General features: G+C 58.9%; 2 long non-coding RNA genes across 4 annotated transcripts; both read right to left on the bottom strand.

Annotated features, from left to right (window-relative positions):
- Positions 1-7,504: 7,504 nt before the first annotated feature.
- On the bottom strand, positions 7,505-9,477 carry LOC112530226. 2 transcript variants are annotated; one of them, XR_005842582.2, is made up of 4 exons: positions 9,237-9,477; positions 8,757-8,879; positions 7,890-7,989; positions 7,505-7,645 (listed from the first exon to the last, which is right to left on the bottom strand). It is a non-coding gene; the product is annotated as an uncharacterized LOC112530226 (long non-coding RNA). The 2 variants fall into 2 exon arrangements; XR_003071719.3 differs by lacking the exon at positions 7,890-7,989 and having other exon boundaries at positions 7,508-7,645.
- Positions 9,478-19,698: 10,221 nt separating this feature from the next.
- LOC107055486 lies at positions 19,699-24,728 on the bottom strand. 2 transcript variants are annotated; one of them, XR_005842609.2, is made up of 4 exons: positions 24,488-24,728; positions 24,007-24,129; positions 21,757-21,856; positions 19,699-21,512 (listed from the first exon to the last, which is right to left on the bottom strand). It is a non-coding gene; the product is annotated as an uncharacterized LOC107055486 (long non-coding RNA). The 2 variants fall into 2 exon arrangements; XR_005842608.2 differs by lacking the exon at positions 21,757-21,856.
- Positions 24,729-25,518: the final 790 nt, after the last annotated feature.

The raw sequence follows: 25,518 nt of genomic DNA, 5'->3' as shown, positions 1-25,518 counted from the left end.
TGGTGCAGTGCTTTAGATCTGTGGCCAGGCCAACGCGGATAACACAGCAGTGTTTCAGTTGAGGCTGAGCAGTGTTTGCACGGCGTCGAGTCCTTCACTGTTTCTCACTGCCTCTCCAGCGTACAGACTGAGGTGTGCAAGAGGTGGGAAGGGCACACGAGTAGCTCATGGGATCATCACAGAATCACAGAATGGCTTGGCTTGCAAGGACCCTCAAGGATCACCACGCCCCAGCTCCCCTGCCGCAGGCAGGGCCTCCAACCTCCAGATCTAATACTAGACCAGGCTGCCCAGGGCCCCATCCAGCCCGGCCCTGAACACCCCCAGGGACGGAGCATCCACAAGCTCTCTGGGCAGCCTGTTCCAGCACCTCAGCACCCTCTCGGTAAAGAACTTCTCCCTGATAGCCAACCTAAATCTTCCCTCCTTCCATTTCAAACCGATTCCACTTGGCCTGCCGTTATCTACCCTTGTAAACAGTTGACTCCCCAGGAGACCAGGATACCACTTGCTTTCCGAGCTGCAAGAGCACGCTGCTGGCTCACGTTCTGCTTTTCATCCACCAGGACCCCCAGGCCCTTCTCTGCAGGGCAACTCTCAAGGGCTGCTCCTCCCCGTCCCTATACATGTCCGCAATGCCTCTGGCCCAAGTGCAAAACCTTGCACTTTGCTGTATTCAAACTCATTAGGTTCACCCGCGCCCACCTTTCGAGTCTGATGAGGTCCCTCTGAATGGCATCCCTTCCTTCCATTGCCTCAACCGCACCACTCAGCCTGGTGTCATCAGCAAACTCGCTGAGGGTGCACTCAATTCCAACGTCCATGTCATTGACAAGGAAGTCAAAGGGCACCGGTCCCAAGACAGTCCCCTGGGGGACACCGCTCCTTACCGGCCTCCGCCCGGACACAGAACCATCCATCACCACCCTCTGTCTGCGGCCTTTCAACCCATCCCTTATCCGCCGGGTGGTCCACCCGTCAAATCCACATCTCTCCCGTTTGGAGATGAGGATGTGGGGGGCGACCACCATCACAGAAGGCCACCAGATGAGGTGGGCATGACCTTCCCCTGGCGAGGCCGTGCTGGCTCTCTCGGATCACACGCTCATTCCTCAAGTGATCTAGCATGTCAGCCAGGAGGATCTGATCCATCGTCAGGCACAGAGGTGACACTCACCGGCCTGTAGTTCCCCGGGGTCCTCCTTGTTCCCCTTCTCATACGTGGGAGTGACGTGACCCTTCTTCCAGTCGCCTGGGATCTCACCTGACAGCCACGACTTTTCAGATATGACAGAGAGCGGCTCGGCACCCACCTCAGCCAGCTCCTTCAGAACGCTGGGATGCACGCCATCCGGCCCCATAGTACGCTTTTGGTCTCGTGAGGCAGTCTCAGACTTGCTCTGCCCTTACAGTAGTGGAGGTGGGGGGGACTTACTCCCCCAGTCTCCACCTAGAGGTTGAGGGGTGCAGGGTTCAGGGACGTGAGAAATCCAAGAATCCTGGCTGCCAGTGAAGACCGAGGCAAAGAACTCATTCCGTACCTCAACCTTCGATCACGGGAAGTGCAAAGGGACTTTGGTCCTCATCTCCATGCTGGTGCTTGTGCCGGTGTAGCCACGGTGCAGAGAAGCAAGCGCTGCTGGAGCCCTGGCCCTGCGCGCAGCTCTTTGTTCCCGAGAAAAAAGCCTTGGCACTGCCTTGTGTCCCCTGCCCAGCGCCGCGACTGCCTCAAGTGGGTGGCTGCTGGGGAACAGGACGGCTCTCCCGGCCTAGCAGCTCCACCTCTCCTGTGCCTGCTGTACATCTCAGCCCGAATTTATCGTTGACCTTCCAGAAAGAAAGAGACGCCACAACTGCTCTACCACCCGTCTCAGGGTGCACCCAAGATTACTGACAGTGCCCAGATCACCTCCCCCCCCCAACACCCTCTCTGTGGCGACGTGCGGAATCAAACTCTATAACCACCAAGTAGATACAAAATCAGGTAGGTTTAATCAAGGCTGCGCAGACGCTGGGTGCAGGGGGATAGCTCCTCCTAACTTGCACACCGTCAGGAACAAGCGTGCTACGGATATAGGCTGAACTAACACATAGTCCACAGTTGGACGCAGGAATTCGCATGCATCTTCATGACATTCCCGAGAGCCCATTAGCATGCAGTCCCTCCTCCCTCGCGCGTCCTCTTCTCGGTCTTCAGTGGCAGGAGCGCCATCGCAGCCCTCTCCTCGTAGCGGAGATGCTCCAGCGTTCTTCCAGATGCTCCAGATGTTCTGTTCTTCCAGCGCTCCGCCGCTGCTCGCTGGGCTCTGTGCAGAGGACGGCTCCGTGGTACCGGCAGCCCAGCGCAGTGCAGGGAAGCGATGCTCCGCGAGAGCTGAGGCACACGAGCCGCGCAGCGCCTCAGCCTCTCCCCCGCCTCAGCCTGCGCTCCGCGCTTTCCGTCCGTCCGTCCCCGCTGCCGTTCCCGGCTGAGGTCGGGCCGCCCGCTCACAAGCGGGGCCCGTCGGGCTGCCGCGCGCGGTCTCCGGCGCCCGCCTGCCGCTCCTGTGCCACCCGCCTCAGCCATTCCCCGTCCTCGTCGTCCGGCGGCGGTGCCTCGAAGCGGCTGCGCTGGTTGGGCTCCCCGTGCCAGGAGGAGCTGCGCACCAGCGGGCGGGGGGGCCTGGAGGGGCTGCGCTGCACGCGGCCTGGTGGGGCGCTGCGGGACCGACGCGCAGATCTGCTCTCCCGCCGCTCCCTGGTGCGCTGCAGCCTTCCCCGGGGCCGGCGGGTCGGGGCGCGACCCGAGGGGCGCCAGCCGAGGCGCAGCAGGGTGCCGATGAACTGGCGGCACAGGGGGCAGCTGGACGCGTTGGCGGTCCAGAGCTGGATGCATTCCCTGCAGAAGATGTGCCTGCAGGGGAGAGCGCGCACGGCGTCGGCCATCGGGCCGAGGCAGATGGGGCACGGCTCCTCGTGGGCCTCCGCCGGCCACGTCCACGTCTCCCGCCTCCTGCTGCTGCTGGCAGCCGCCTCCCGGCTCATGGCTGCGGCCGCCCTGGCGCTGTGAGGCTCCGAGGATGGGTGCGCTGGAGGCTGCCTCTCGCAGAGCGGTCGGCAGCCTGCGGGCCTCAGCGCCTCTCTCTCGTGCGTCCCACCAGTGACGGACACCTCGGGTGCCACTGGCAGGAGCTGTGACGCCTGGTGTTCCTCGAGTAGGATCCTTAGCCACTGGCAATCCTCTCGCAGGACTCTGACGTCTCACGCACTGGCAAGGTCTCAGTGTCTCGTGCTCCCACAGGAAGACGTTCACACCTCGAGAGTCGCCAGCAAGACTCAATGCGGGCTGGGCCCGCTGGCTATGGGTAGGCACCCGGCCCACTGTGAGCTCACGGGGTGACTGTGACTCTGCGATGCCGTCACAAAGCACACACAGACGTGGAGGTTTGCTGTCCCGTGAACGCGGTAGTTGCCGCGTTCGTCGCTTTGGCATTTGCCTGCCAGAGTCCTCCCGAGGCAGGACTTTCACTGGCACGCTTTCACAAACCGTGACAAATAAATGACTTATCGGAGCAGCCGATAGAACAGATCTGGGGTCGCCGTTGATCAGTGCTGTAGCTGTGGCCGTGCTGGTATTTGATACAAGCGCGAGCAACGTAAATGCTAGCCTGGGTATTTTTCACCGAGAGGTGAAGGGGTGCTCCTTACCGGGCAGGGATCCCTGCCTTGGTGGGGAAAGAGCAGCACAGCTTCTCTCTTTCTCTTGTCCCTTTAATCTCTCTTCCCGCCCCTCCTCTGCACCCTCCAGGACCTTCCAGTGGTGCTTGAAGGCAGCGTATAAACAGGAAAGGGAACGGCTGTTTAAGAGGGTGGATAGCGATGGGACAAGGGGGAATGGTTTTAAACGGGGACAGGGGAGGTTTAAGTTGGATGTTAGGGAGAAGTTTTTTACCCAGAGGGTGGTGACACACTGGAACGGGTTGCCCAAGGAGGTTGTGGATGCCCCATCCCTGGAGGCATTCAAGGCCAGGCTGGATGTGGCTCTGGGCAGCCCGGTCTCGTGGTTGGCGACCCTGCACATAGCAGGGCGGTTGAAACTCGACGGTCGTGGAAATCAATTGATTGTTTCACACTGATATTTTGCAGCTTCTCTGCCAAATATTTAGAAAACTAGACAAGTCCCTTGCGTCAAATTCAGTAAGGAACCGTGGTGTGGAGGTGACTCTTTTCACCACCTCACCTTTATGGAGCAGATTGTCTCGAGGGAGATCACACGGCACGTGCGGGACAATCAGGGGGTCAGGCCCAGCCAGCGTGGGTTCACGAAGGGCAGGTCCTGCTTGACCAACCCGATCTCCTTGTATGACCTAGTGACCCGTCTGGTGGATGAGGGAAAGGCTGTTGAGGTAGTCTACCTAGACTTCAGCAAAGCCTTTAACGCTGTCTCCCACGGTATTCTCCTGCAGAAGCTGGCAGCCTGTGGCTTGGACAGGTACGCTCTTGGCTGGGTAAGGAGCTGGCTGGAGGGCCGGGCCCACAGCGTGGTGGTGAATGGAGTTAAATCCAGATGGCGACCGGTCACGGGTGGTGTTCCCCAGGGGTCGCTGCTGGGGCCTGTCCTCTTCCGAGATCTTTACTGATGACCTGGATGAGGTCGTTGAACGCACCCGCAGTAAGTTTGCAGATGACACCCAGTTGGCTGGAAGTGTCCGTCTGCCTGAGTGTTGCGAGGCCCTACAGAGGGATCTGGACAGGCTGGATAGCTGGGCTGAAGCCAGTGGGATGAGCTTCAGCAAGACCAAATGCCGGGTCCTGCACTTGGGCCACAACAACCCCAAGGCAACGCTCCAGGCTAGGGGCAGAGTGGCTGGAAGGCTGTGTAGAGGAAATGGACCTGGGGGTGTTGATTGACGCGAGACTGAACACGAGCCAGCAGTGTGCCCAGGTGGCCAAGAAGGCCAACGGCATCCTGGCTTGCATCAGAAGTAGTGTTGCCAGCAGGAGCAGGGAAGTAAATGTCCCCCTGTACTCAGCACCGGTGAGGCCGCACCTCGAGTACTGTGTCCAGTTTTGGGCCCCTCACTGCAAGAAAGACATCGAGGCCCTGGAGCGTGTCCAGAGGAGGGCAACAAAGCTGGTGCGGGGTCTGGAGCGCAGGCCTCACGAGGAGCGGCTGAGGGAGCTGGGATTGTTTAGCCTGGAGGAGGCTCAGGGGAGACCTTATTGCTCTCTAGAACTACCTGAAGGGAGCTTGTACCGAGCTGGGGGTCGGCCTCTTCTCTCGGGTGACTAGTGATAGGACTAGAGGGAATGGCTTCAAGCTGCGCCAGGGGAGGTTCAGGCTGGGCGTTAGGAAATACCGCTTCTCTGAAAGGGTGGTCAGGCACTGGAATGGGCTGCCCAGGGAGCTGGTGGAGTCACCGACCCCAGAGGTGTTCGCGGCACGTTTGGACGTTGTGTTGGGGGACGTGGTTTAAGGAGAACTGTTGGTGATGGGTGACTGGTTGGACTGTGTGATCCGTTGGGTCTTTTCCAACCTTGGTGGTTCTATGATTCTACGATTCCCTTCTCACTAGGGCAGGCAGAGCACTCCTTGCAGGCTGCGGAGTTGAGCCAGCCCGCCAGGGGTGTGCTGCAGGGATTCTGAGCCAACGAGTCTCCCAATGGGGAAGCAATTTGCCCTCTGCAGAGAGTATACAATGTGATTGGGAAGCAGCCTTTGAAGAGCAGAAGGAAGCCAAGCCAATCCTTTTTTTTTTTTTTTTTTTTTTTTCACATGGCACCTACGCAGCTGCAGCCCTGACTGAGGCTGATGTTGCCAGATGCTGGGGTACTTTTCCTTTCATCCCTATCATCCCTAGATGCTTTCTCCAAGCTCTTTGCTTTCTCTCCCTGCTCCTTAGAGTCAGGGAAGAGATCCCCCTTGCAAGCCGTGTGCTTGCGGCCCCTGATTTAAAACAACAGAGTAGGATGTGCTCTATGCAGGACTTGGGTCTTTGAGTTGCTGTGGTCAGACCCCCAGTAATGTTCTCTAATGAATCAGCACCCCAAAGATGAGGAATAAATTAGACATGTGAAAAGAACTTTTCCATAGAATAAACAAGAAGTTTGTTTATTTATTGTTTGTTTCCATAGAATAAACAATCAGAGGCAGAGGCAGAGGCAGAGGCAGAGGCAGAGGCAGAGGCAGAGGCAGAGGCAGAGGAGGAGCCGCGAGGAGGAGGGGAGAAGCCGTTGCCGCGGCGACGCGCGGCTCGGGCGGGCGCTGTGCGGTGGCAGTGACGCACGGCTCTGCGCGCGCCCTGGAGACGCGTGAACGCGCGAGCGTCCTCCGGCCGGCCCCTTCCTCGTCGTCCTCGTCGTCCTCGTCGTCCTCGCAAATGCGGACTCAGAGCAAAGCAGCTCCCTTTGGCACGGGGAGGAGCGCCGCTAACTCGACCACGCTCGCTCCCGTGAGGCGGCTCGCTTGCCGGCGATCTCCGACGGACGGCTCGCTAGGAGGTACGCCGCCCGTTAGAACGCGTGCCGTTGCTACCGGCTTTCTTTCCGCGACGCCGCTAAGCACGCCTGCGTCCAGTCGGCGCGTACTCGCGTACCGCTGGCGGCCTCTTCCCGCGGCGCCGCCCGCGTTGGCGACGCGGTGCCCGATGCCGGAGTGAAGCCAGCGGTTCACTGCTGTGGCGCCGCCTGCCGGAAGGGCCGGAAAGCGCACCCGGAGCCGACCCGCCGCCGCGCTGCCAGGTGGGGAAACGGGGCGGGCGGGAAGCGCTTCGAGCCGAGTAGCCCCGGGCTCTCCCGTCCTCCCGAGTGCCGGCAGTGCCTCCGTCGTGAACGCGATCGGCAGCTTTCGTCGGTGCCCTTTTCCCGTCTGCTTTTCCCGTGGCGGTGGCGGTGAATCGAGAGAGGAAGCGGTCCTGGGGCACGGCTCGGGGCTCTCAGGGCTTCCTTGGAGTTGCTGGGAGCGTCTGCTGTTAGCAGCAGTTGCTGCGGGAACTCTCCCGTGCTTTCAGCACTCGACCTCCGTTGTACTCTTGAGGGCTTCACCCGACGGCTGCGGGCTGCGGGCTGTGGATGCGATGGCAGTGGATGCAAGTGAGCAGTCCCGTGAGAAGCTCCTTGTTTGCCAAGTTCCTGCCGTGAGGCTGTAGGACCGAGGCCCTCTTTAGCGCACCGCTACAGAGCCATAGGAATCTGGGATGCTTCTGCACACGTACGGCTTGCTGTGCTCTGATGTTAGCAATGGAGGCGGGGATTTGGGATTTGGGATTTGGGATTGGGGATTTGGGATATGGGATTTGGGATTTGGCCTTTGGCTTTTGGCCTTTGGCCTTTGGCCGGGGAGGAGATGGATAGCGATGGCTGGAGGTTCTCTTCCCTTCAGGAAAGAAGCTCCTGCTCTGGCTCCGCCAAGGCTTTGCTTCTCTCCTAGAAAGAAGCCATTCCAGACGTTTGGGCTGCTGCTGCGTAATCTCTCCTTGGAATGCTGGGGACATCACACCCGAAATGCTTGGGCGTTTGCTTTGTTGTTCAACAGACGCCTGCAGTTCCCGTTCTGGCAGCGGCTCGGTGCAAGCGCAGGCCCAAGGGAGATGTCAGCTGCGGAGACGTGCCCTTCCTCCACAGCACGGGAAAGCAAGTCGGGGAGAAGAGCTGGAGGCAGCTGAACCTGTAAGTGGAGCGTGTCAGATAATTTGGCCAGTATTGGCAAAGGAGTAACTGACAGCCGAAAGAAAATAAATAGGGGAGGGGCGGGCTGAAAGAAACAAGCAGAACCGCACAAGTTGCCAGAAAACAACTTGGGCTTATACTTCTTTTGACCTAGATATGAGAAAATGGAACGGAGAGACCCTGCGAAGGAGGAGATCCCTGAGAAAAAGCGCAACACCAGCCAGAAGCTCAGCCTCGGATACCTGCACATGGCCGTCAGACAGAAGACGGGCATGAAGACGAGAGCAGGGTCAGACCCTAAAGAACAGCAAGGCCACCTTGGCTATGGAGCAGACAGTGGACCTGAAATTGCAACAAGAAACAGGTACACACACACACTCACACACACACTCAGGGGAGAAACCCCTTCACCAGGGGCTTCTACCCCACGCACGGGGTCCCCTCCTCAGCCGGAGGGCACCCCAGTTCCACCCGCACGCAAGGGGAACCCTTGAAAACTTCAGGGCTAAGCCCCATCTCACCTCCACGCACGGGGTCCTCTCCTCAGCTGGAGGGCACCCCATTTCCACCCGCACGCAAGGGGAACCCTCGAAAACTTCAGGGCTAAGCCCCATCTCACCTCCACGCACGGGGTCCTCTCCTCAGCCGGAGGGCACCCCAGTTTCACCCACATGCAAGGGGAACCCTTGAAAACTTCAGGGCTAAGCCCCATCTCACTTCCACGCACGGGGTCCCCTCCTCAGCCGGAGGGCACCCCAGTTCCACCCGCACGCAAGGGGAACCCTTGAAAACTTCAGGGCTAAGCCCCATCTCACCTCCACGCACGGGGTCCTCTCCTCAGCCGGAGGGCACCCCAGTTTCACCCACATGCAAGGGGAACCCTTGAAAACTTCAGGGCTAAGCCCCATCTCACTGGCACGCACGGGGTCCCCTCCTCAGCCGGAGGGCACCCCAGTTTCACCCACATGCAAGGGGAACCCTTGAAAACTTCAGGGCTAAGCCCCATCTCACTTCCACGCACGGGGTCCTCTCCTCAGCCGGAGGGCACCCCAGTTTGACCCGCACGCAAGGGGAACCCTTGAAAACTTCAGGGCTAAGCCCCATCTCACCTCCACGCACGGGGTCCCCTCCTCAGCCGGAGGGCACCCCTCTCCCCACATCCTTTCTTTTTTCCTCTGCAGGCTGCTCTTCATTAACATCCGTCGTTGCCGTCATCCTCCCTACGGCTTCTCCTGTAAGAAGATGTGGAAGAAGAGAAACTGAGCACAAAGCTGCCACCATATGTGCAAAAACCCCTGCAGAATAAAAAGTCCTGCTCAGCAGAGTTGTCCCGCTCCTCTTTGCACCCCGGGAAGCAGGCTGGAGGGGATTGGGCTCTGGGTGTTGCACCCCACCTGAGCGAGAACGTATGTCGTTCCCAAGGGCAGCCCCCAGCCCTGCAGCACCACCCTGGGAAGCCTCAGCTTCAGCCAGGAGCTAGGGGACACACAGGGGCTCAAGTGCTGAGCGGGGCCCAGGGGAAGCGTGAAGTGGGTTGGGAGCACTGCGGGGTTGCACCACCTGCCGGGGAGCACCGACACTGCGCTTACCGGAACGGAGAGCTTCACGCTGTTGGGCAGCTTCTGGCGTTTCTTGCTCACAACCTCCAGCAGAAGCCAGCTGCATCGCTGCACCTTCACTGCCGGTGGAGGAGGGCAGGCAAGGTGCAGCTGCCCCCAGGATGCCGTGTCCCCAGGCACCCCTACCCCCGCGGGAGCAGGGAGGTGCCCACAGCAGGAAGCAGCACCGGGACCCCAAGTCCTGTTAGGAAGGAAGTGCTGCTGCGCCACCAGCCCTGCACCACTGCTCCCCCTACCTGTCCGTTCCCATTACAGCCGCTCCGTCCTCCTGGAGAGCAGTAGGCGAGTGTCTTCAGCGCTGCGAGACCAGAACAAAGCTGCAGGGTGGAGGTGGGGGCGGGGTTGGGAACCTGGCATCGGGCACCCCGTCACCCCGCACACAGGAGGAGGGGTGCGAGAAGTGCTTTTGTCGTCTATCTAGCACCCAGCCTCAGCCACAAACGCTGGAGACGCGAGGACAGGGCTCACGTCCAGGCCGTCGAGGTGCTTAGGACTTGAGCTCTGAGTGCAGATTCCCTTACAAGCACTATCTCCTTAGATGTCACCTCATATAGCATCTTCCGGGCGAAGAAGGATGCTGTGGAAAACCTGCAAGGCCCTTTCTAGGGGAATGGTGTCATCTGGTCTCTCTGATACATTTGTGACACATGCTGTCTCCCATAGATCTCTGCTCTGCTACAGTCTTTCTTTCCAAGAGTAGAGTAGAGTAGGGTGGAGTGGAGTAGAGTGGTATAGGGGGGAAGGGAAGGGAAGGGAAGGGAAGGGAAGGGAAGGGAAGGGAAGGGAAGGGAAGGGAAGGGAAGGGAAGGGAAGGGAAGGGAAGGGAAGGGAAGGGAAGGGAAGGGAAGGGAAGGGAAGGGAAGGGAAGGGAAGGGAAGGGAAGGGAAGGGAAGGGAGTTGGGAGGCACCTACTGGGCTAACAAAAGTGAAAGTATATTATTAAGTGCGTTGACAAGCTTGGAGAGTGACAGACACCGGGCACCAGCCACCTTGCTAGGAAGCCTCTTCCAGTGTTTGAAAACGCTCACGTTCAAGAAAGTTTTCTGTGGTGGTACACCGGTAGGAAATCTCTATCCATGAAGCTGTGCAAGCAGTGCTCCATGGCCAGAGCCAGGATACCTGTGCACAGCGTTACCCAACATGTCCTCTGCAAAGGCATCACTCGTTTCAGTCCACGAAGCGTATCGTGTTGCACTGTCACTTAGAACTTCCGTCAAAGGTGCAAAGAAGCATTTTTTTGCACAGGTCTTCCTCGTCCAAAAGAGTTTTACCATCTAAGATTGAGAACACAATCTGCCTTAGTGAGCCTTCAGTACACCTGAGCCAGGTTTGGAGCTCTCTCTTCTGCCAACGCGATGCTGGAGCACTTTCACCTCAGATTAATTCCAAAGTGATACTCCTCCAAAAGTCATGCAAGCCTTTTAAAATATTGCAGTGGGAATGTCCAGAATGGGCAACTGCCTCCTCTCTTCATCCTTTTTTGTAAAACAATGGAGTGAACCAAGCACCGTCAGCTTCTCACTGCCTGCTTTTTCTTTCTGAAAGAGGTGTGTGCCTCCAGTTTCTCACTGCGGTGATTTCTGCAGCAGCTAGATATACACATCTCTGACAATCCCACTAGGCATCTGCTCACAGCTTCAGGGAGTAGGTGCCTATTAAGCCAGACCAAAAGCACACAGGACCAAAAGCACACAAAGTACACATGTAGCCGCTGGCCTTTCTGCACACTTGACTCCTACGTGCTAGGGACACGGGAAACAGCAGATATTCACTCCCGTCTTCAAGACAGCCGATCTCATGACAGGCTTCTTGCGGTCCATCTTGTAGTTGAGGCCTCTTCTCTGTAAGGCTCGACAAACAAACTCTGGCACGCAGACGTTGCCGCAGCAGCGTGCAACGCTGGCCTGGCCTGCCACAAGGAGCAACGGGGACGTGAAATTTCTTCTACTCTGAGCACAGCATGGCACATTTTGTCTGTAGGGAATGGCTGAGACAGGCATTTTTTGCAGTGTTCCAACTGTGTTTCAAGTTTCCTGGCTTCCAGGGACTTGTTCTCAGCCCTCTTAACTTTCTACTGGCATGACTGCAGAGAGAAAGTGTTACTTCTGTCGTGATTTCTTTTACCCTGTTCTCTCCGTTCGTGGCCTTGCTCCATATGAGGGGAAGGAAAGAAGAAAATGCCACCGGGGGCTAAATCAGCTCCTGTCGCGTGCAACGTGATTCACTGCAAACTGACCTCTCACCAGCATTTCCCACTAAACCACGTTCTTCAGTACAACGTCTAAACGTTTCTTGAACGCCTCCAGGGATGATGACTCCACCACCTCCCTGGGCAGCTCATTCCAGCACCGGACCACCCTCTCAAAGAAGAAGCGTTTCCTAACGTCCAACCTGAATCTCCCCGGGTACGGCTTGAGGCCGTTCCCTCTAGTCCTACTGCTAGTGACATGGCAGAAGAGGCCAACCCCCAGCTCACCACAACCTCCCTTCAGGTAGGTGCAGAGCACGATATGGTCTCCCCTGAGCCTCCTCCAGGCTGAAGAATCCCAGCTTCCTGAGCTTACGAGTCTCCTCATAAGACTTGTGCTCCAGACCCCTCACCAGCTTCGTTGCCCTTCTCTGGACACGCTCCAGGGCCTCCATGTCTTTCCTGCCGTGAGGGGCCCAAAACCGAGCACAGCACTCCAGGTGCAGCCTCACCAGAGCTCAGTGCAGAGGGATGGATGATCACTTCCCTGCTCCTGCTGGCACTGCCACTCCTGATACAAGCCGGGATGCCACTGGCCCTCTCGGCCACCTCAGCTGAGCATCGACCAACACCCCCAGGTCTGTTTCCTCTCCGCGGTCTTCCAGCCACTCTGCCCCAAGCCTGCCCCAAACCCACCCTGCCTGTAGCGTTGCCTGGGGCTCTTACGGCCAATGTGCAGGACCAAGGATTTCCTTCGTGTGGCCTCACCTCACCCCACAGAGCTGGGACGTGCCGGGCTGGATGAGTGCAGATCCCGGTCCTTCTCGCTGACATCCTTTGTTTGAAAAGGGAGGAGTTGATGAGCGGCTTCCTGACGGGATTGCCTTTCGCTTCACAGCTGGCTCTGGAGGGGGCCTCTTTGCCTCTTACTACCACTAGATGGTAGCCTTAGCGAGCATTTCCCCTTACTCTGGGAAGACCAATTTCAAACTCTGACTGCAACGCTTCTGAACCGATCAAGTCTGCACTGTTCTCACAACACGTACAGTGCCAGGTTGCTGCTGCTGGCTGCTGGCTGCTGCCTGCTGGCTGCTGCCTGCTGGCTGCTGCCTGCTGGCTGCTACTAACGGCTGACTCAAGTGAACAAAGCTGAAGGTGCGTTCAGTATATCAAGCCCGGTTCAAACGCAAGTATTCACAGAATCACAGCACGGCTTCAGTGGGAAGGGACCTCAAAGCCCACCCACTTCCAACCCCACTGCCATGGGCAGCTCTGCCGCCCACCACGTCAGGCTGCCCAGGGCCCCATCCGACCGGGCCTTGGACACCTCCAGGGACGGGGCACCCACATCTTCTCTGGGCAGCCTGTGCCACTGCCTCACTGCCTGAGAGTGAAACATTGCTTCACAACGTCTAATCAAAACCTACCTTCTCTTCCTTGCAAGAAAACAAATAAACATAGACATAAACATAAAAATTGCCCCTCCCTGTCCTGTCGCTACACTCCGATAACGAGTCCCTCTGCATCTTTCCGGTAGCTCCTGGAAGGCCACAGTGAGAAGGCCGGAGCCTTCCCTTCTCTAAGCTAAATAACCCCAGCTCTCTCCGACTTTCTGCACAGCAGAGGTGCTCCAGCCATCTGACCACCTTCTTGGCCTTCTCTGGACTCCCTTCAAACAGTTTCACATCTTTCCTCGTGCTGGGGTCCCAGGGCTGAAAACAGTGCAGTAGGTGAGGTCTGACACAAGAGGAGCAGAAGGGGACAAGAAGCTCCCTCGGCCTACTGGCTACATCTCATCTCCTGTCCCGCTGATGGTCTTGGGTGCTTTGCAACCCCTCTCACAGATCCCAGTTTCACAGAGTAGCTTCTGGGGAATGGCTCGGTGCAGCTGTTTCAAGAAAAAGCCTGTGCGAGGCCAGCGTCAACATAGTGCTGGCCAGGCCTCTGCTCCACACACAGACATCACGGCACCACCATCGCTAGCGCTTCTGCTGCGTGCTGTGCTTCTGACCACTCTTCTGACCACTCAGCTTCCCGGACAGCCATGCCAAGACTTCCTGCATCGCTGAGACAGCACGCTTGCTTAACAGTCGCATGTCTCTGGCTCGTTCTCTGGAGACTGCTCACATGAGAGGAATGCTCTATTTAGCTGTGGTGACAGAACCACTACAGCACAACGGAGAGCGCCGGCAAGAATCTGCCAAACCCTCTCTGTACATACAGGCAGGGAGCACAGAAGCTAAAGCAAACAAAACCCACCTATTCCTCCCTTCTTCCTCCTGCACTCCTGCAGTGAGTGGTGGAAGAGCCGGAGGTGATGGAGTGCACTGGGATCAGCTGGGAGGGAGTCCATGGTCTTCGTAGCAGCTCGTGTGGTGCAGTGCTTTAGATCTGTGGCCAGGCCAACGCGGATAACACAGCAGTGTTTCAGTTGAGGCTGAGCAGTGTTTGCACGGCGTCGAGTCCTTCACTGTTTCTCACTGCCTCTCCAGCGTACAGACTGAGGTGTGCAAGAGGTGGGAAGGGCACACGAGTAGCTCATGGGATCATCACAGAATCACAGAATGGCTTGGCTTGCAAGGACCCTCAAGGATCACCACGCCCCAGCTCCCCTGCCGCAGGCAGGGCCTCCAACCTCCAGATCTAATACTAGACCAGGCTGCCCAGGGCCCCATCCAGCCCGGCCCTGAACACCCCCAGGGACGGAGCATCCACAAGCTCTCTGGGCAGCCTGTTCCAGCACCTCAGCACCCTCTCGGTAAAGAACTTCTCCCTGATAGCCAACCTAAATCTTCCCTCCTTCCATTTCAAACCGATTCCACTTGGCCTGCCGTTATCTACCCTTGTAAACAGTTGACTCCCCAGGAGACCAGGATACCACTTGCTTTCCGAGCTGCAAGAGCACGCTGCTGGCTCACGTTCTGCTTTTCATCCACCAGGACCCCCAGGCCCTTCTCTGCAGGGCAACTCTCAAGGGCTGCTCCTCCCCGTCCCTATACATGTCCGCAATGCCTCTGGCCCAAGTGCAAAACCTTGCACTTTGCTGTATTCAAACTCATTAGGTTCACCCGCGCCCACCTTTCGAGTCTGATGAGGTCCCTCTGAATGGCATCCCTTCCTTCCATTGCCTCAACCGCACCACTCAGCCTGGTGTCATCAGCAAACTCGCTGAGGGTGCACTCAATTCCAACGTCCATGTCATTGACAAGGAAGTCAAAGGGCACCGGTCCCAAGACAGTCCCCTGGGGGACACCGCTCCTTACCGGCCTCCGCCCGGACACAGAACCATCCATCACCACCCTCTGTCTGCGGCCTTTCAACCCATCCCTTATCCGCCGGGTGGTCCACCCGTCAAATCCACATCTCTCCCGTTTGGAGATGAGGATGTGGGGGGCGACCACCATCACAGAAGGCCACCAGATGAGGTGGGCATGACCTTCCCCTGGCGAGGCCGTGCTGGCTCTCTCGGATCACACGCTCATTCCTCAAGTGATCTAGCATGTCAGCCAGGAGGATCTGATCCATCGTCAGGCACAGAGGTGACACTCACCGGCCTGTAGTTCCCCGGGGTCCTCCTTGTTCCCCTTCTCATACGTGGGAGTGACGTGACCCTTCTTCCAGTCGCCTGGGATCTCACCTGACAGCCACGACTTTTCAGATATGACAGAGAGCGGCTCGGCACCCACCTCAGCCAGCTCCTTCAGAACGCTGGGATGCACGCCATCCGGCCCCATAGTACGCTTTTGGTCTCGTGAGGCAGTCTCAGACTTGCTCTGCCCTTACAGTAGTGGAGGTGGGGGGGACTTACTCCCCCAGTCTCCACCTAGAGGTTGAGGGGTGCAGGGTTCAGGGACGTGAGAAATCCAAGAATCCTGGCTGCCAGTGAAGACCGAGGCAAAGAACTCATTCCGTACCTCAACCTTCGATCACGGGAAGTGCAAAGGGACTTTGGTCCTCATCTCCATGCTGGTGCTTGTGCCGGTGTAGCCACGGTGCAGAGAAGCAAGCGCTGCTGGAGCCCTGGCCCTGCGCGCAGCTCTTTGTTCCCGAGAAAAAAGCCTTGGCACTGCCTTGTGTCCCCTGCCCAGCGCCGCGACTGCCTCAAGTGGGTGGCTGCTGGGGAACAGGACGGCTCTCCCGGCCTAGCAGCTCCACCTCTCCTGTGCCTGCTGTACATCTCAGCCCGAATTTATCGTTGACCTTCCAGAAAGAAAGAGACGCCACAACTGCTCTACCACCCGTCTCAGGGTGCACCCAAGATTACTGACAGTGCCCAGATCACCTCCCCCCCCCCAACACCCTCTCTGTGGCGACGTGCGGAATCAAACTCTATAACCACCAAGTAGATACAAAATCAGGTAGGTTTAATCAAGGCTGCGCAGACGCTGGGTGCAGGGGGATAGCTCCTCCTAACTTGCACACCGTCAGGAACAAGCGTGCTACGGATATAGGCTGAACTAACACATAGTCCACAGTTGGACGCAGGAATTCGCATGCATCTTCATGACATTCCCGAGAGCCCATTAGCATGCAGTCCCTCCTCCCTCGCGCGTCCTCTTCTCGGTCTTCAGTGGCAGGAGCGCCATCGCAGCCCTCTCCTCGTAGCGGAGATGCTCCAGCGTTCTTCCAGATGCTCCAGATGTTCTGTTCTTCCAGCGCTCCGCCGCTGCTCGCTGGGCTCTGTGCAGAGGACGGCTCCGTGGTACCGGCAGCCCAGCGCAGTGCAGGGAAGCGATGCTCCGCGAGAGCTGAGGCACACGAGCCGCGCAGCGCCTCAGCCTCTCCCCCTCAGCCTGCGCTCCGCGCTTTCCGTCCGTCCGTCCCCGCTGCCGTTCCCGGCTGAGGTCGGGCCGCCCGCTCACAAGCGGGGCCCGTCGGGCTGCCGCGCGCGGTCTCCGGCGCCCGCCTGCCGCTCCTGTGCCACCCGCCTCAGCCATTCCCCGTCCTCGTCGTCCGGCGGCGGTGCCTCGAAGCGGCTGCGCTGGTTGGGCTCCCCGTGCCAGGAGGAGCTGCGCACCAGCGGGCGGGGGGGCCTGGAGGGGCTGCGCTGCACGCGGCCTGGTGGGGCGCTGCGGGACCGACGCGCAGATCTGCTCTCCCGCCGCTCCCTGGTGCGCTGCAGCCTTCCCCGGGGCCGGCGGGTCGGGGCGCGACCCGAGGGGCGCCAGCCGAGGCGCAGCAGGGTGCCGATGAACTGGCGGCACAGGGGGCAGCTGGACGCGTTGGCGGTCCAGAGCTGGATGCATTCCCTGCAGAAGATGTGCCTGCAGGGGAGAGCGCGCACGGCGTCGGCCATCGGGCCGAGGCAGATGGGGCACGGCTCCTCGTGGGCCTCCGCCGGCCACGTCCACGTCTCCCGCCTCCTGCTGCTGCTGGCAGCCGCCTCCCGGCTCATGGCTGCGGCCGCCCTGGCGCTGTGAGGCTCCGAGGATGGGTGCGCTGGAGGCTGCCTCTCGCAGAGCGGTCGGCAGCCTGCGGGCCTCAGCGCCTCTCTCTCGTGCGTCCCACCAGTGACGGACACCTCGGGTGCCACTGGCAGGAGCTGTGACGCCTGGTGTTCCTCGAGTAGGATCCTTAGCCACTGGCAATCCTCTCGCAGGACTCTGACGTCTCACGCACTGGCAAGGTCTCAGTGTCTCGTGCTCCCACAGGAAGACGTTCACACCTCGAGAGTCGCCAGCAAGACTCAATGCGGGCTGGGCCCGCTGGCTATGGGTAGGCACCCGGCCCACTGTGAGCTCACGGGGTGACTGTGACTCTGCGATGCCGTCACAAAGCACACACAGACGTGGAGGTTTGCTGTCCCGTGAACGCGGTAGTTGCCGCGTTCGTCGCTTTGGCATTTGCCTGCCAGAGTCCTCCCGAGGCAGGACTTTCACTGGCACGCTTTCACAAACCGTGACAAATAAATGACTTATCGGAGCAGCCGATAGAACAGATCTGGGGTCGCCGTTGATCAGTGCTGTAGCTGTGGCCGTGCTGGTATTTGATACAAGCGCGAGCAACGTAAATGCTAGCCTGGGTATTTTTCACCGAGAGGTGAAGGGGTGCTCCTTACCGGGCAGGGATCCCTGCCTTGGTGGGGAAAGAGCAGCACAGCTTCTCTCTTTCTCTTGTCCCTTTAATCTCTCTTCCCGCCCCTCCTCTGCACCCTCCAGGACCTTCCAGTGGTGCTTGAAGGCAGCGTATAAACAGGAAAGGGAACGGCTGTTTAAGAGGGTGGATAGCGATGGGACAAGGGGGAATGGTTTTAAACGGGGACAGGGGAGGTTTAAGTTGGATGTTAGGGAGAAGTTTTTTACCCAGAGGGTGGTGACACACTGGAACGGGTTGCCCAAGGAGGTTGTGGATGCCCCATCCCTGGAGGCATTCAAGGCCAGGCTGGATGTGGCTCTGGGCAGCCCGGTCTCGTGGTTGGCGACCCTGCACATAGCAGGGCGGTTGAAACTCGACGGTCGTGGAAATCAATTGATTGTTTCACACTGATATTTTGCAGCTTCTCTGCCAAATATTTAGAAAACTAGACAAGTCCCTTGCGTCAAATTCAGTAAGGAACCGTGGTGTGGAGGTGACTCTTTTCACCACCTCACCTTTATGGAGCAGATTGTCTCGAGGGAGATCACACGGCACGTGCGGGACAATCAGGGGGTCAGGCCCAGCCAGCGTGGGTTCACGAAGGGCAGGTCCTGCTTGACCAACCCGATCTCCTTGTATGACCTAGTGACCCGTCTGGTGGATGAGGGAAAGGCTGTTGAGGTAGTCTACCTAGACTTCAGCAAAGCCTTTAACGCTGTCTCCCACGGTATTCTCCTGCAGAAGCTGGCAGCCTGTGGCTTGGACAGGTACGCTCTTGGCTGGGTAAGGAGCTGGCTGGAGGGCCGGGCCCACAGCGTGGTGGTGAATGGAGTTAAATCCAGATGGCGACCGGTCACGGGTGGTGTTCCCCAGGGGTCGCTGCTGGGGCCTGTCCTCTTCGAGATCTTTACTGATGACCTGGATGAGGTCGTTGAACGCACCCGCAGTAAGTTTGCAGATGACACCCAGTTGGCTGGAAGTGTCCGTCTGCCTGAGTGTTGCGAGGCCCTACAGAGGGATCTGGACAGGCTGGATAGCTGGGCTGAAGCCAGTGGGATGAGCTTCAGCAAGACCAAATGCCGGGTCCTGCACTTGGGCCACAACAACCCCAAGGCAACGCTCCAGGCTAGGGGCAGAGTGGCTGGAAGGCTGTGTAGAGGAAATGGACCTGGGGGTGTTGATTGACGCGAGACTGAACACGAGCCAGCAGTGTGCCCAGGTGGCCAAGAAGGCCAACGGCATCCTGGCTTGCATCAGAAGTAGTGTTGCCAGCAGGAGCAGGGAAGTAAATGTCCCCCTGTACTCAGCACCGGTGAGGCCGCACCTCGAGTACTGTGTCCAGTTTTGGGCCCCTCACTGCAAGAAAGACATCGAGGCCCTGGAGCGTGTCCAGAGGAGGGCAACAAAGCTGGTGCGGGGTCTGGAGCGCAGGCCTCACGAGGAGCGGCTGAGGGAGCTGGGATTGTTTAGCCTGGAGGAGGCTCAGGGGAGACCTTATTGCTCTCTAGAACTACCTGAAGGGAGCTTGTACCGAGCTGGGGGTCGGCCTCTTCTCTCGGGTGACTAGTGATAGGACTAGAGGGAATGGCTTCAAGCTGCGCCAGGGGAGGTTCAGGCTGGGCGTTAGGAAATACCGCTTCTCTGAAAGGGTGGTCAGGCACTGGAATGGGCTGCCCAGGGAGCTGGTGGAGTCACCGACCCCGGAGGTGTTCGCGGCACGTTTGGACGTTGTGTTGGGGGACGTGGTTTAACTACTATTACTATAGTACAGAACTATTGGTGATGGGTGACTGGTTGGACTGTGTGATCCGTTGGGTCTTTTCCAACCTTGGTGGTTCTATGATTCTACGATTCCCTTCTCACTAGGGCAGGCAGAGCACTCCTTGCAGGCTGCGGAGTTGAGCCAGCCCGCCAGGGGTGTGCTGCAGGGGTTCTGAGCCAACGAGTCTCCCCATGGGGAAGCAATTTGCCCTCTGCAGAGAGTATACGATGTGATTGGGAAGCAGCCTTTGAAGAGCAGAAGGAAGCCAAGCCAATCCTTTTTTTTTTTTTTTTTTTTTTTTCACATGGCACCTACGCAGCTGCAGCCCTGACTGAGGCTGATGTTGCCAGATGCTGGGGTACTTTTCCTTTCATCCCTATCATCCCTAGATGCTTTCTCCAAGCTCTTTGCTTTCTCTCCCTGCTCCTTAGAGTCAGGGAAGAGATCCCCCTTGCAAGCCGTGTGCTTGCGGCCCCTGATTTAAAACAACAGAGTAGGATGTGCTCTATGCAGGACTTGGGTCTTTGAGTTGCTGTGGTCAGACCCCCAGTAATGTTCTCTAATGAATCAGCACCCCAAAGATGAGGAATAAATTAGACATGTGAAAAGAACTTTTCCATAGAATAAACAAGAAGTTTGTTTATTTATTGTTTGTTTCCATAGAATAAACAATCAGAGGCAGAGGCAGAGGCAGAGGCAGAGGCAGAGGCAGAGGCAGAGGCAGAGGCAGAGGCAGAGGCAGAGGCAGAGGAGGAGCCGCGAGGAGGAGGGGAGAAGCCGTTGCCGCGGCGACGCGCGGCTCGGGCGGGCGCTGTGCGGTGGCAGTGACGCACGGCTCTGCGCGCGCCCTGGAGACGCGTGAACGCGCGAGCGTCCTCCGGCCGGCCCCTTCCTCGTCGTCCTCGTCGTCCTCGTCGTCCTCGTCGTCCTCGCAAATGCGGACTCAGAGCAAAGCAGCTCCCTTTGGCACGGGGAGGAGCGCCGCTAACTCGACCACGCTCGCTCCCGTGAGGCGGCTCGCTTGCCGGCGATCTCCGACGGACGGCTCGCTAGGAGGTACGCCGCCCGTTAGAACGCGTGCCGTTGCTACCGGCTTTCTTTCCGCGACGCCGCTAAGCACGCCTGCGTCCAGTCGGCGCGTACTCGCGTACCGCTGGCGGCCTCTTCCCGCGGCGCCGCCCGCGTTGGCGACGCGGTGCCCGATGCCGGAGTGAAGCCAGCGGTTCACTGCTGTGGCGCCGCCTGCCGGAAGGGCCGGAAAGCGCACCCGGAGCCGACCCGCCGCCGCGCTGCCAGGTGGGGAAACGGGGCGGGCGGGAAGCGCTTCGAGCCGAGTAGCCCCGGGCTCTCCCGTCCTCCCGAGTGCCGGCAGTGCCTCCGTCGTGAACGCGATCGGCAGCTTTCGTCGGTGCCCTTTTCCCGTCTGCTTTTCCCGTGGCGGTGGCGGTGAATCGAGAGAGGAAGCGGTCCTGGGGCACGGCTCGGGGCTCTCAGGGCTTCCTTGGAGTTGCTGGGAGCGTCTGCTGTTAGCAGCAGTTGCTGCGGGAACTCTCCCGTGCTTTCAGCACTCGACCTCCGTTGTACTCTTGAGGGCTTCACCCGACGGCTGCGGGCTGCGGGCTGTGGATGCGATGGCAGTGGATGCAAGTGAGCAGTCCCGTGAGAAGCTCCTTGTTTGCCAAGTTCCTGCCGTGAGGCTGTAGGACCGAGGCCCTCTTTAGCGCACCGCTACAGAGCCATAGGAATCTGGGATGCTTCTGCACACGTACGGCTTGCTGTGCTCTGATGTTAGCAATGGAGGCGGGGATTTGGGATTTGGGATTTGGGATTGGGGATTTGGGATATGGGATTTGGGATTTGGCCTTTGGCTTTTGGCCTTTGGCCTTTGGCCGGGGAGGAGATGGATAGCGATGGCTGGAGGTTCTCTTCCCTTCAGGAAAGAAGCTCCTGCTCTGGCTCCGCCAAGGCTTTGCTTCTCTCCTAGAAAGAAGCCATTCCAGACGTTTGGGCTGCTGCTGCGTAATCTCTCCTTGGAATGCTGGGGACATCACACCCGAAATGCTTGGGCGTTTGCTTTGTTGTTCAACAGACGCCTGCAGTTCCCGTTCTGGCAGCGGCTCGGTGCAAGCGCAGGCCCAAGGGAGATGTCAGCTGCGGAGACGTGCCCTTCCTCCACAGCACGGGAAAGCAAGTCGGGGAGAAGAGCTGGAGGCAGCTGAACCTGTAAGTGGAGCGTGTCAGATAATTTGGCCAGTATTGGCAAAGGAGTAACTGACAGCCGAAAGAAAATAAATAGGGGAGGGGCGGGCTGAAAGAAACAAGCAGAACCGCACAAGTTGCCAGAAAACAACTTGGGCTTATACTTCTTTTGACCTAGATATGAGAAAATGGAACTGAGAGACCCTGCGAAGGAGGAGATCCCTGAGAAAAAGCGCAACACCAGCCAGAAGCTCAGCCTCGGATACCTGCACATGGCCGTCAGACAGAAGACGGGCATGAAGACGAGAGCAGGGTCAGACCCTAAAGAACAGCAAGGCCACCTTGGCTATGGAGCAGACAGTGGACCTGAAATTGCAACAAGAAACAGGTACACACACACACTCACACACACACTCAGGGGAGAAACCCCTTCACCAGGGGCTTCTACCCCACGCACGGGGTCCCCTCCTCAGCCGGAGGGCACCCCAGTTCCACCCGCACGCAAGGGGAACCCTTGAAAACTTCAGGGCTAAGCCCCATCTCACCTCCACGCACGGGGTCCTCTCCTCAGCTGGAGGGCACCCCATTTCCACCCGCACGCAAGGGGAACCCTCGAAAACTTCAGGGCTAAGCCCCATCTCACCTCCACGCACGGGGTCCTCTCCTCAGCCGGAGGGCACCCCAGTTTCACCCACATGCAAGGGGAACCCTTGAAAACTTCAGGGCTAAGCCCCATCTCACTTCCACGCACGGGGTCCCCTCCTCAGCCGGAGGGCACCCCAGTTTCCACCCGCACGCAAGGGGAACCCTTGAAAACTTCAGGGCTAAGCCCCATCTCACCTCCACGCACGGGGTCCTCTCCTCAGCCGGAGGGCACCCCAGTTTCACCCACATGCAAGGGGAACCCTTGAAAACTTCAGGGCTAAGCCCCATCTCACCTGCCACGCACGGGGTCCCCTCCTCAGCCGGAGGGCACCCCAGTTTCACCCACATGCAAGGGGAACCCTTGAAAACTTCAGGGCTAAGCCCCATCTCACTTCCACGCACGGGGTCCCCTCCTCAGCCGGAGGGCACCCCAGTTTGACCCGCACGCAAGGGGAACCCTTGAAAACTTCAGGGCTAAGCCCCATCTCACCTCCACGCACGGGGTCCCCTCCTCAGCCGGAGGGCACCCCAGTTCTACTTGCAAACAAGGGGAACCCTTGAAAACTTCAGGGCTAAGCCCCATCTCACTGGCACGCACGGGGTCCTCTCCTCAGCCGGAGGGCACCCCAGTTTGACCCGCACGCAAGGGGAACCCTTGAAAACTTCAGGGCTAAGCCCCATCTCACCTCCACGCACGGGGTCCTCTCCTCAGCCGGAGGGCACCCCAGTTTCACCCACATGCAAGGGGAACCCTTGAAAACTTCAGGGCTAAGCCCCATCTCACCTCCACGCACGGGGTCCCTCTCCTCAGCCGGAGGGCACCCCAGTTCTACTTGCAAAGCAAGGGGAACCCTTAGAAAACTTCAGGGCTAAGCCCCATCTCACCTCCACGCACGGGGTCCCCTCCTCAGCCGGAGGGCACCCCAGTTTCACCCACATGCAAGGGGAACCCTTGAAAACTTCAGGGCTAAGCCCCATCTCACTGGCACGCACGGGGTCCCCTCCTCAGCCGGAGGGCACCCCAGTTTCACCCACATGCAAGGGGAACCCTTGAAAACTTCAGGGCTAAGCCCCATCTCACTTGGCACGCACGGGGTCCCTCTCCTCAGCCGGAGGGCACCCCAGTTTCACCCACATGCAAGGGGAACCCTTGAAAACTTCAGGGCTAAGCCCCATCTCACCTCCACGCACGGGGTCCTCTCCTCAGCCGGAGGGCACCCCAGTTCTACCTTGCAAAGCAAGGGGAACCCTTGAAAACTTCAGGGCTAAGCCCCATCTCACCTCCACGCACGGGGTCCCCTCCTCAGCCGGAGGGCACCCCAGTTTCACCCACATGCAAGGGGAACCCTTGAAAACTTCAGGGCTAAGCCCCATCTCACTTCCACGCACGGGGTCCCCTCCTCAGCCGGAGGGCACCCCAGTTCCACCCGCACGCAAGGGGAACCCTTGAAAACTTCAGGGCTAAGCCCCATCTCACATGCACTGCACGGGGTCCCCTCCTCAGCCGGAGGGCACCCCAGTTTCACCCACATGCAAGGGGAACCCTTGAAAACTTCAGGGCTAAGCCCCATCTCACCTCCACGCACGGGGTCCCCTCCTCAGCCGGAGGGCACCCCAGTTTGACCCGCACGCAAGGGGAACCCTTGAAAACTTCAGGGCTAAGCCCCATCTCACCTCCACGCACGGGGTTCCTCTCCTCAGCCGGAGGGCACCCCAGTTTGACCCGCACGCAAGGGGAACCCTTGAAAACTTCAGGGCTAAGCCCCATCTCACCTCCACGCACGGGGTCCTCTCCTCAGCCGGAGGGCACCCCAGTTTGACCCGCACGCAAGGGGAACCCTTGAAAACTTCAGGGCTAAGCCCCATCTCACCTCCACGCACGGGGTCCCCTCCTCAGCCGGAGGGCACCCCTCTCCCCACATCCTTTCTTTTTTCCTCTGCAGGCTGCTCTTCATTAACATCCGTCGTTGCCGTCATCCTCCCTACGGCTTCTCCTGTAAGAAGATGTGGAAGAAGAGAAACTGAGCACAAAGCTGCCACCATATGTGCAAAAACCCCTGCAGAATAAAAAGTCCTGCTCAGCAGAGTTGTCCCGCTCCTCTTTGCACCCCGGGAAGCAGGCTGGAGGGGATTGGGCTCTGGGTGTTGCACCCCACCTGAGCGAGAACGTATGTCGTTCCCAAGGGCAGCCCCCAGCCCTGCAGCACCACCCTGGGAAGCCTCAGCTTCAGCCAGGAGCTAGGGGGACACACAGGGGCTCAAGTGCTGAGCGGGGCCCAGGGGAAGCGTGAAGTGGGTTGGGAGCACTGCGGGGTTGCACCACCTGCCGGGGAGCACCGACACTGCGCTTACCGGAACGGAGAGCTTCACGCTGTTGGGCAGCTTCTGGCGTTTCTTGCTCACAACCTCCAGCAGAAGCCAGCTGCATCGCTGCACCTTCACTGCCGGTGGAGGAGGGCAGGCAAGGTGCAGCTGCCCCCAGGATGCCGTGTCCCCAGGCACCCCTACCCCCGCGGGAGCAGGGAGGTGCCCACAGCAGGAAGCAGCACCGGGACCCCAAGTCCTGTTAGGAAGGAAGTGCTGCTGCGCCACCAGCCCTGCACCACTGCTCCCCCTACCTGTCCGTTCCCATTACAGCCGCTCCGTCCTCCTGGAGAGCAGTAGGCGAGTGTCTTCAGCGCTGCGAGACCAGAACAAAGCTGCAGGGTGGAGGTGGGGGCGGGGTTGGGAACCTGGCACCGGGCACCCCGTCACCCCGCACACAGGAGGAGGGGTGCGGGAAGTGCTTTTGTCGTCTATCTAGCACCCAGCCTCAGCCACAAACGCTGGAGACGCGAGGACAGGGCTCACGTCCAGGCCGTCGAGGTGCTTAGGACTTGAGCTCTGAGTGCAGATTCCCTTACAAGCACTATCTCCTTAGATGTCACCTCATATAGCATCTTCCGGGCGAAGAAGGATGCTGTGGAAAACCTGCAAGGCCCTTTCTAGGGGAATGGTGTCATCTGGTCTCTCTGATACATTTGTGACACATGCTGTCTCCCATAGATCTCTGCTCTGCTACAGTCTTTCTTTCCAAGAGTAGAGTAGAGTAGGGTGGAGTGGAGTAGAGTGGTATAGGGGGGAAGGGAAGGGAAGGGAAGGGAAGGGAAGGGAAGGGAAGGGAAGGGAAGGGAAGGGAAGGGAAGGGAAGGGAAGGGAAGGGAAGGGAAGGGAAGGGAAGGGAAGGGAAGGGAAGGGAGTCGGGAGGCACCTACTGGGCTAACAAAAGTGAAAGTATATTATTAAGTGCGTTGACAAGCTTGGAGAGTGACAGACACCGGGCACCAGCCACCTTGCTAGGAAGCCTCTTCCAGTGTTTGAAAACGCTCACGTTCAAGAAAGTT

The sequence above is a fragment of the Gallus gallus genome, chromosome 1, assembly GCF_016699485.2.
Source record: "Gallus gallus isolate bGalGal1 chromosome 1, bGalGal1.mat.broiler.GRCg7b, whole genome shotgun sequence".
Taxonomy (NCBI): domain Eukaryota; kingdom Metazoa; phylum Chordata; class Aves; order Galliformes; family Phasianidae; genus Gallus; species Gallus gallus.
This window is presented reverse-complemented; position numbering and strand designations above follow the sequence as displayed.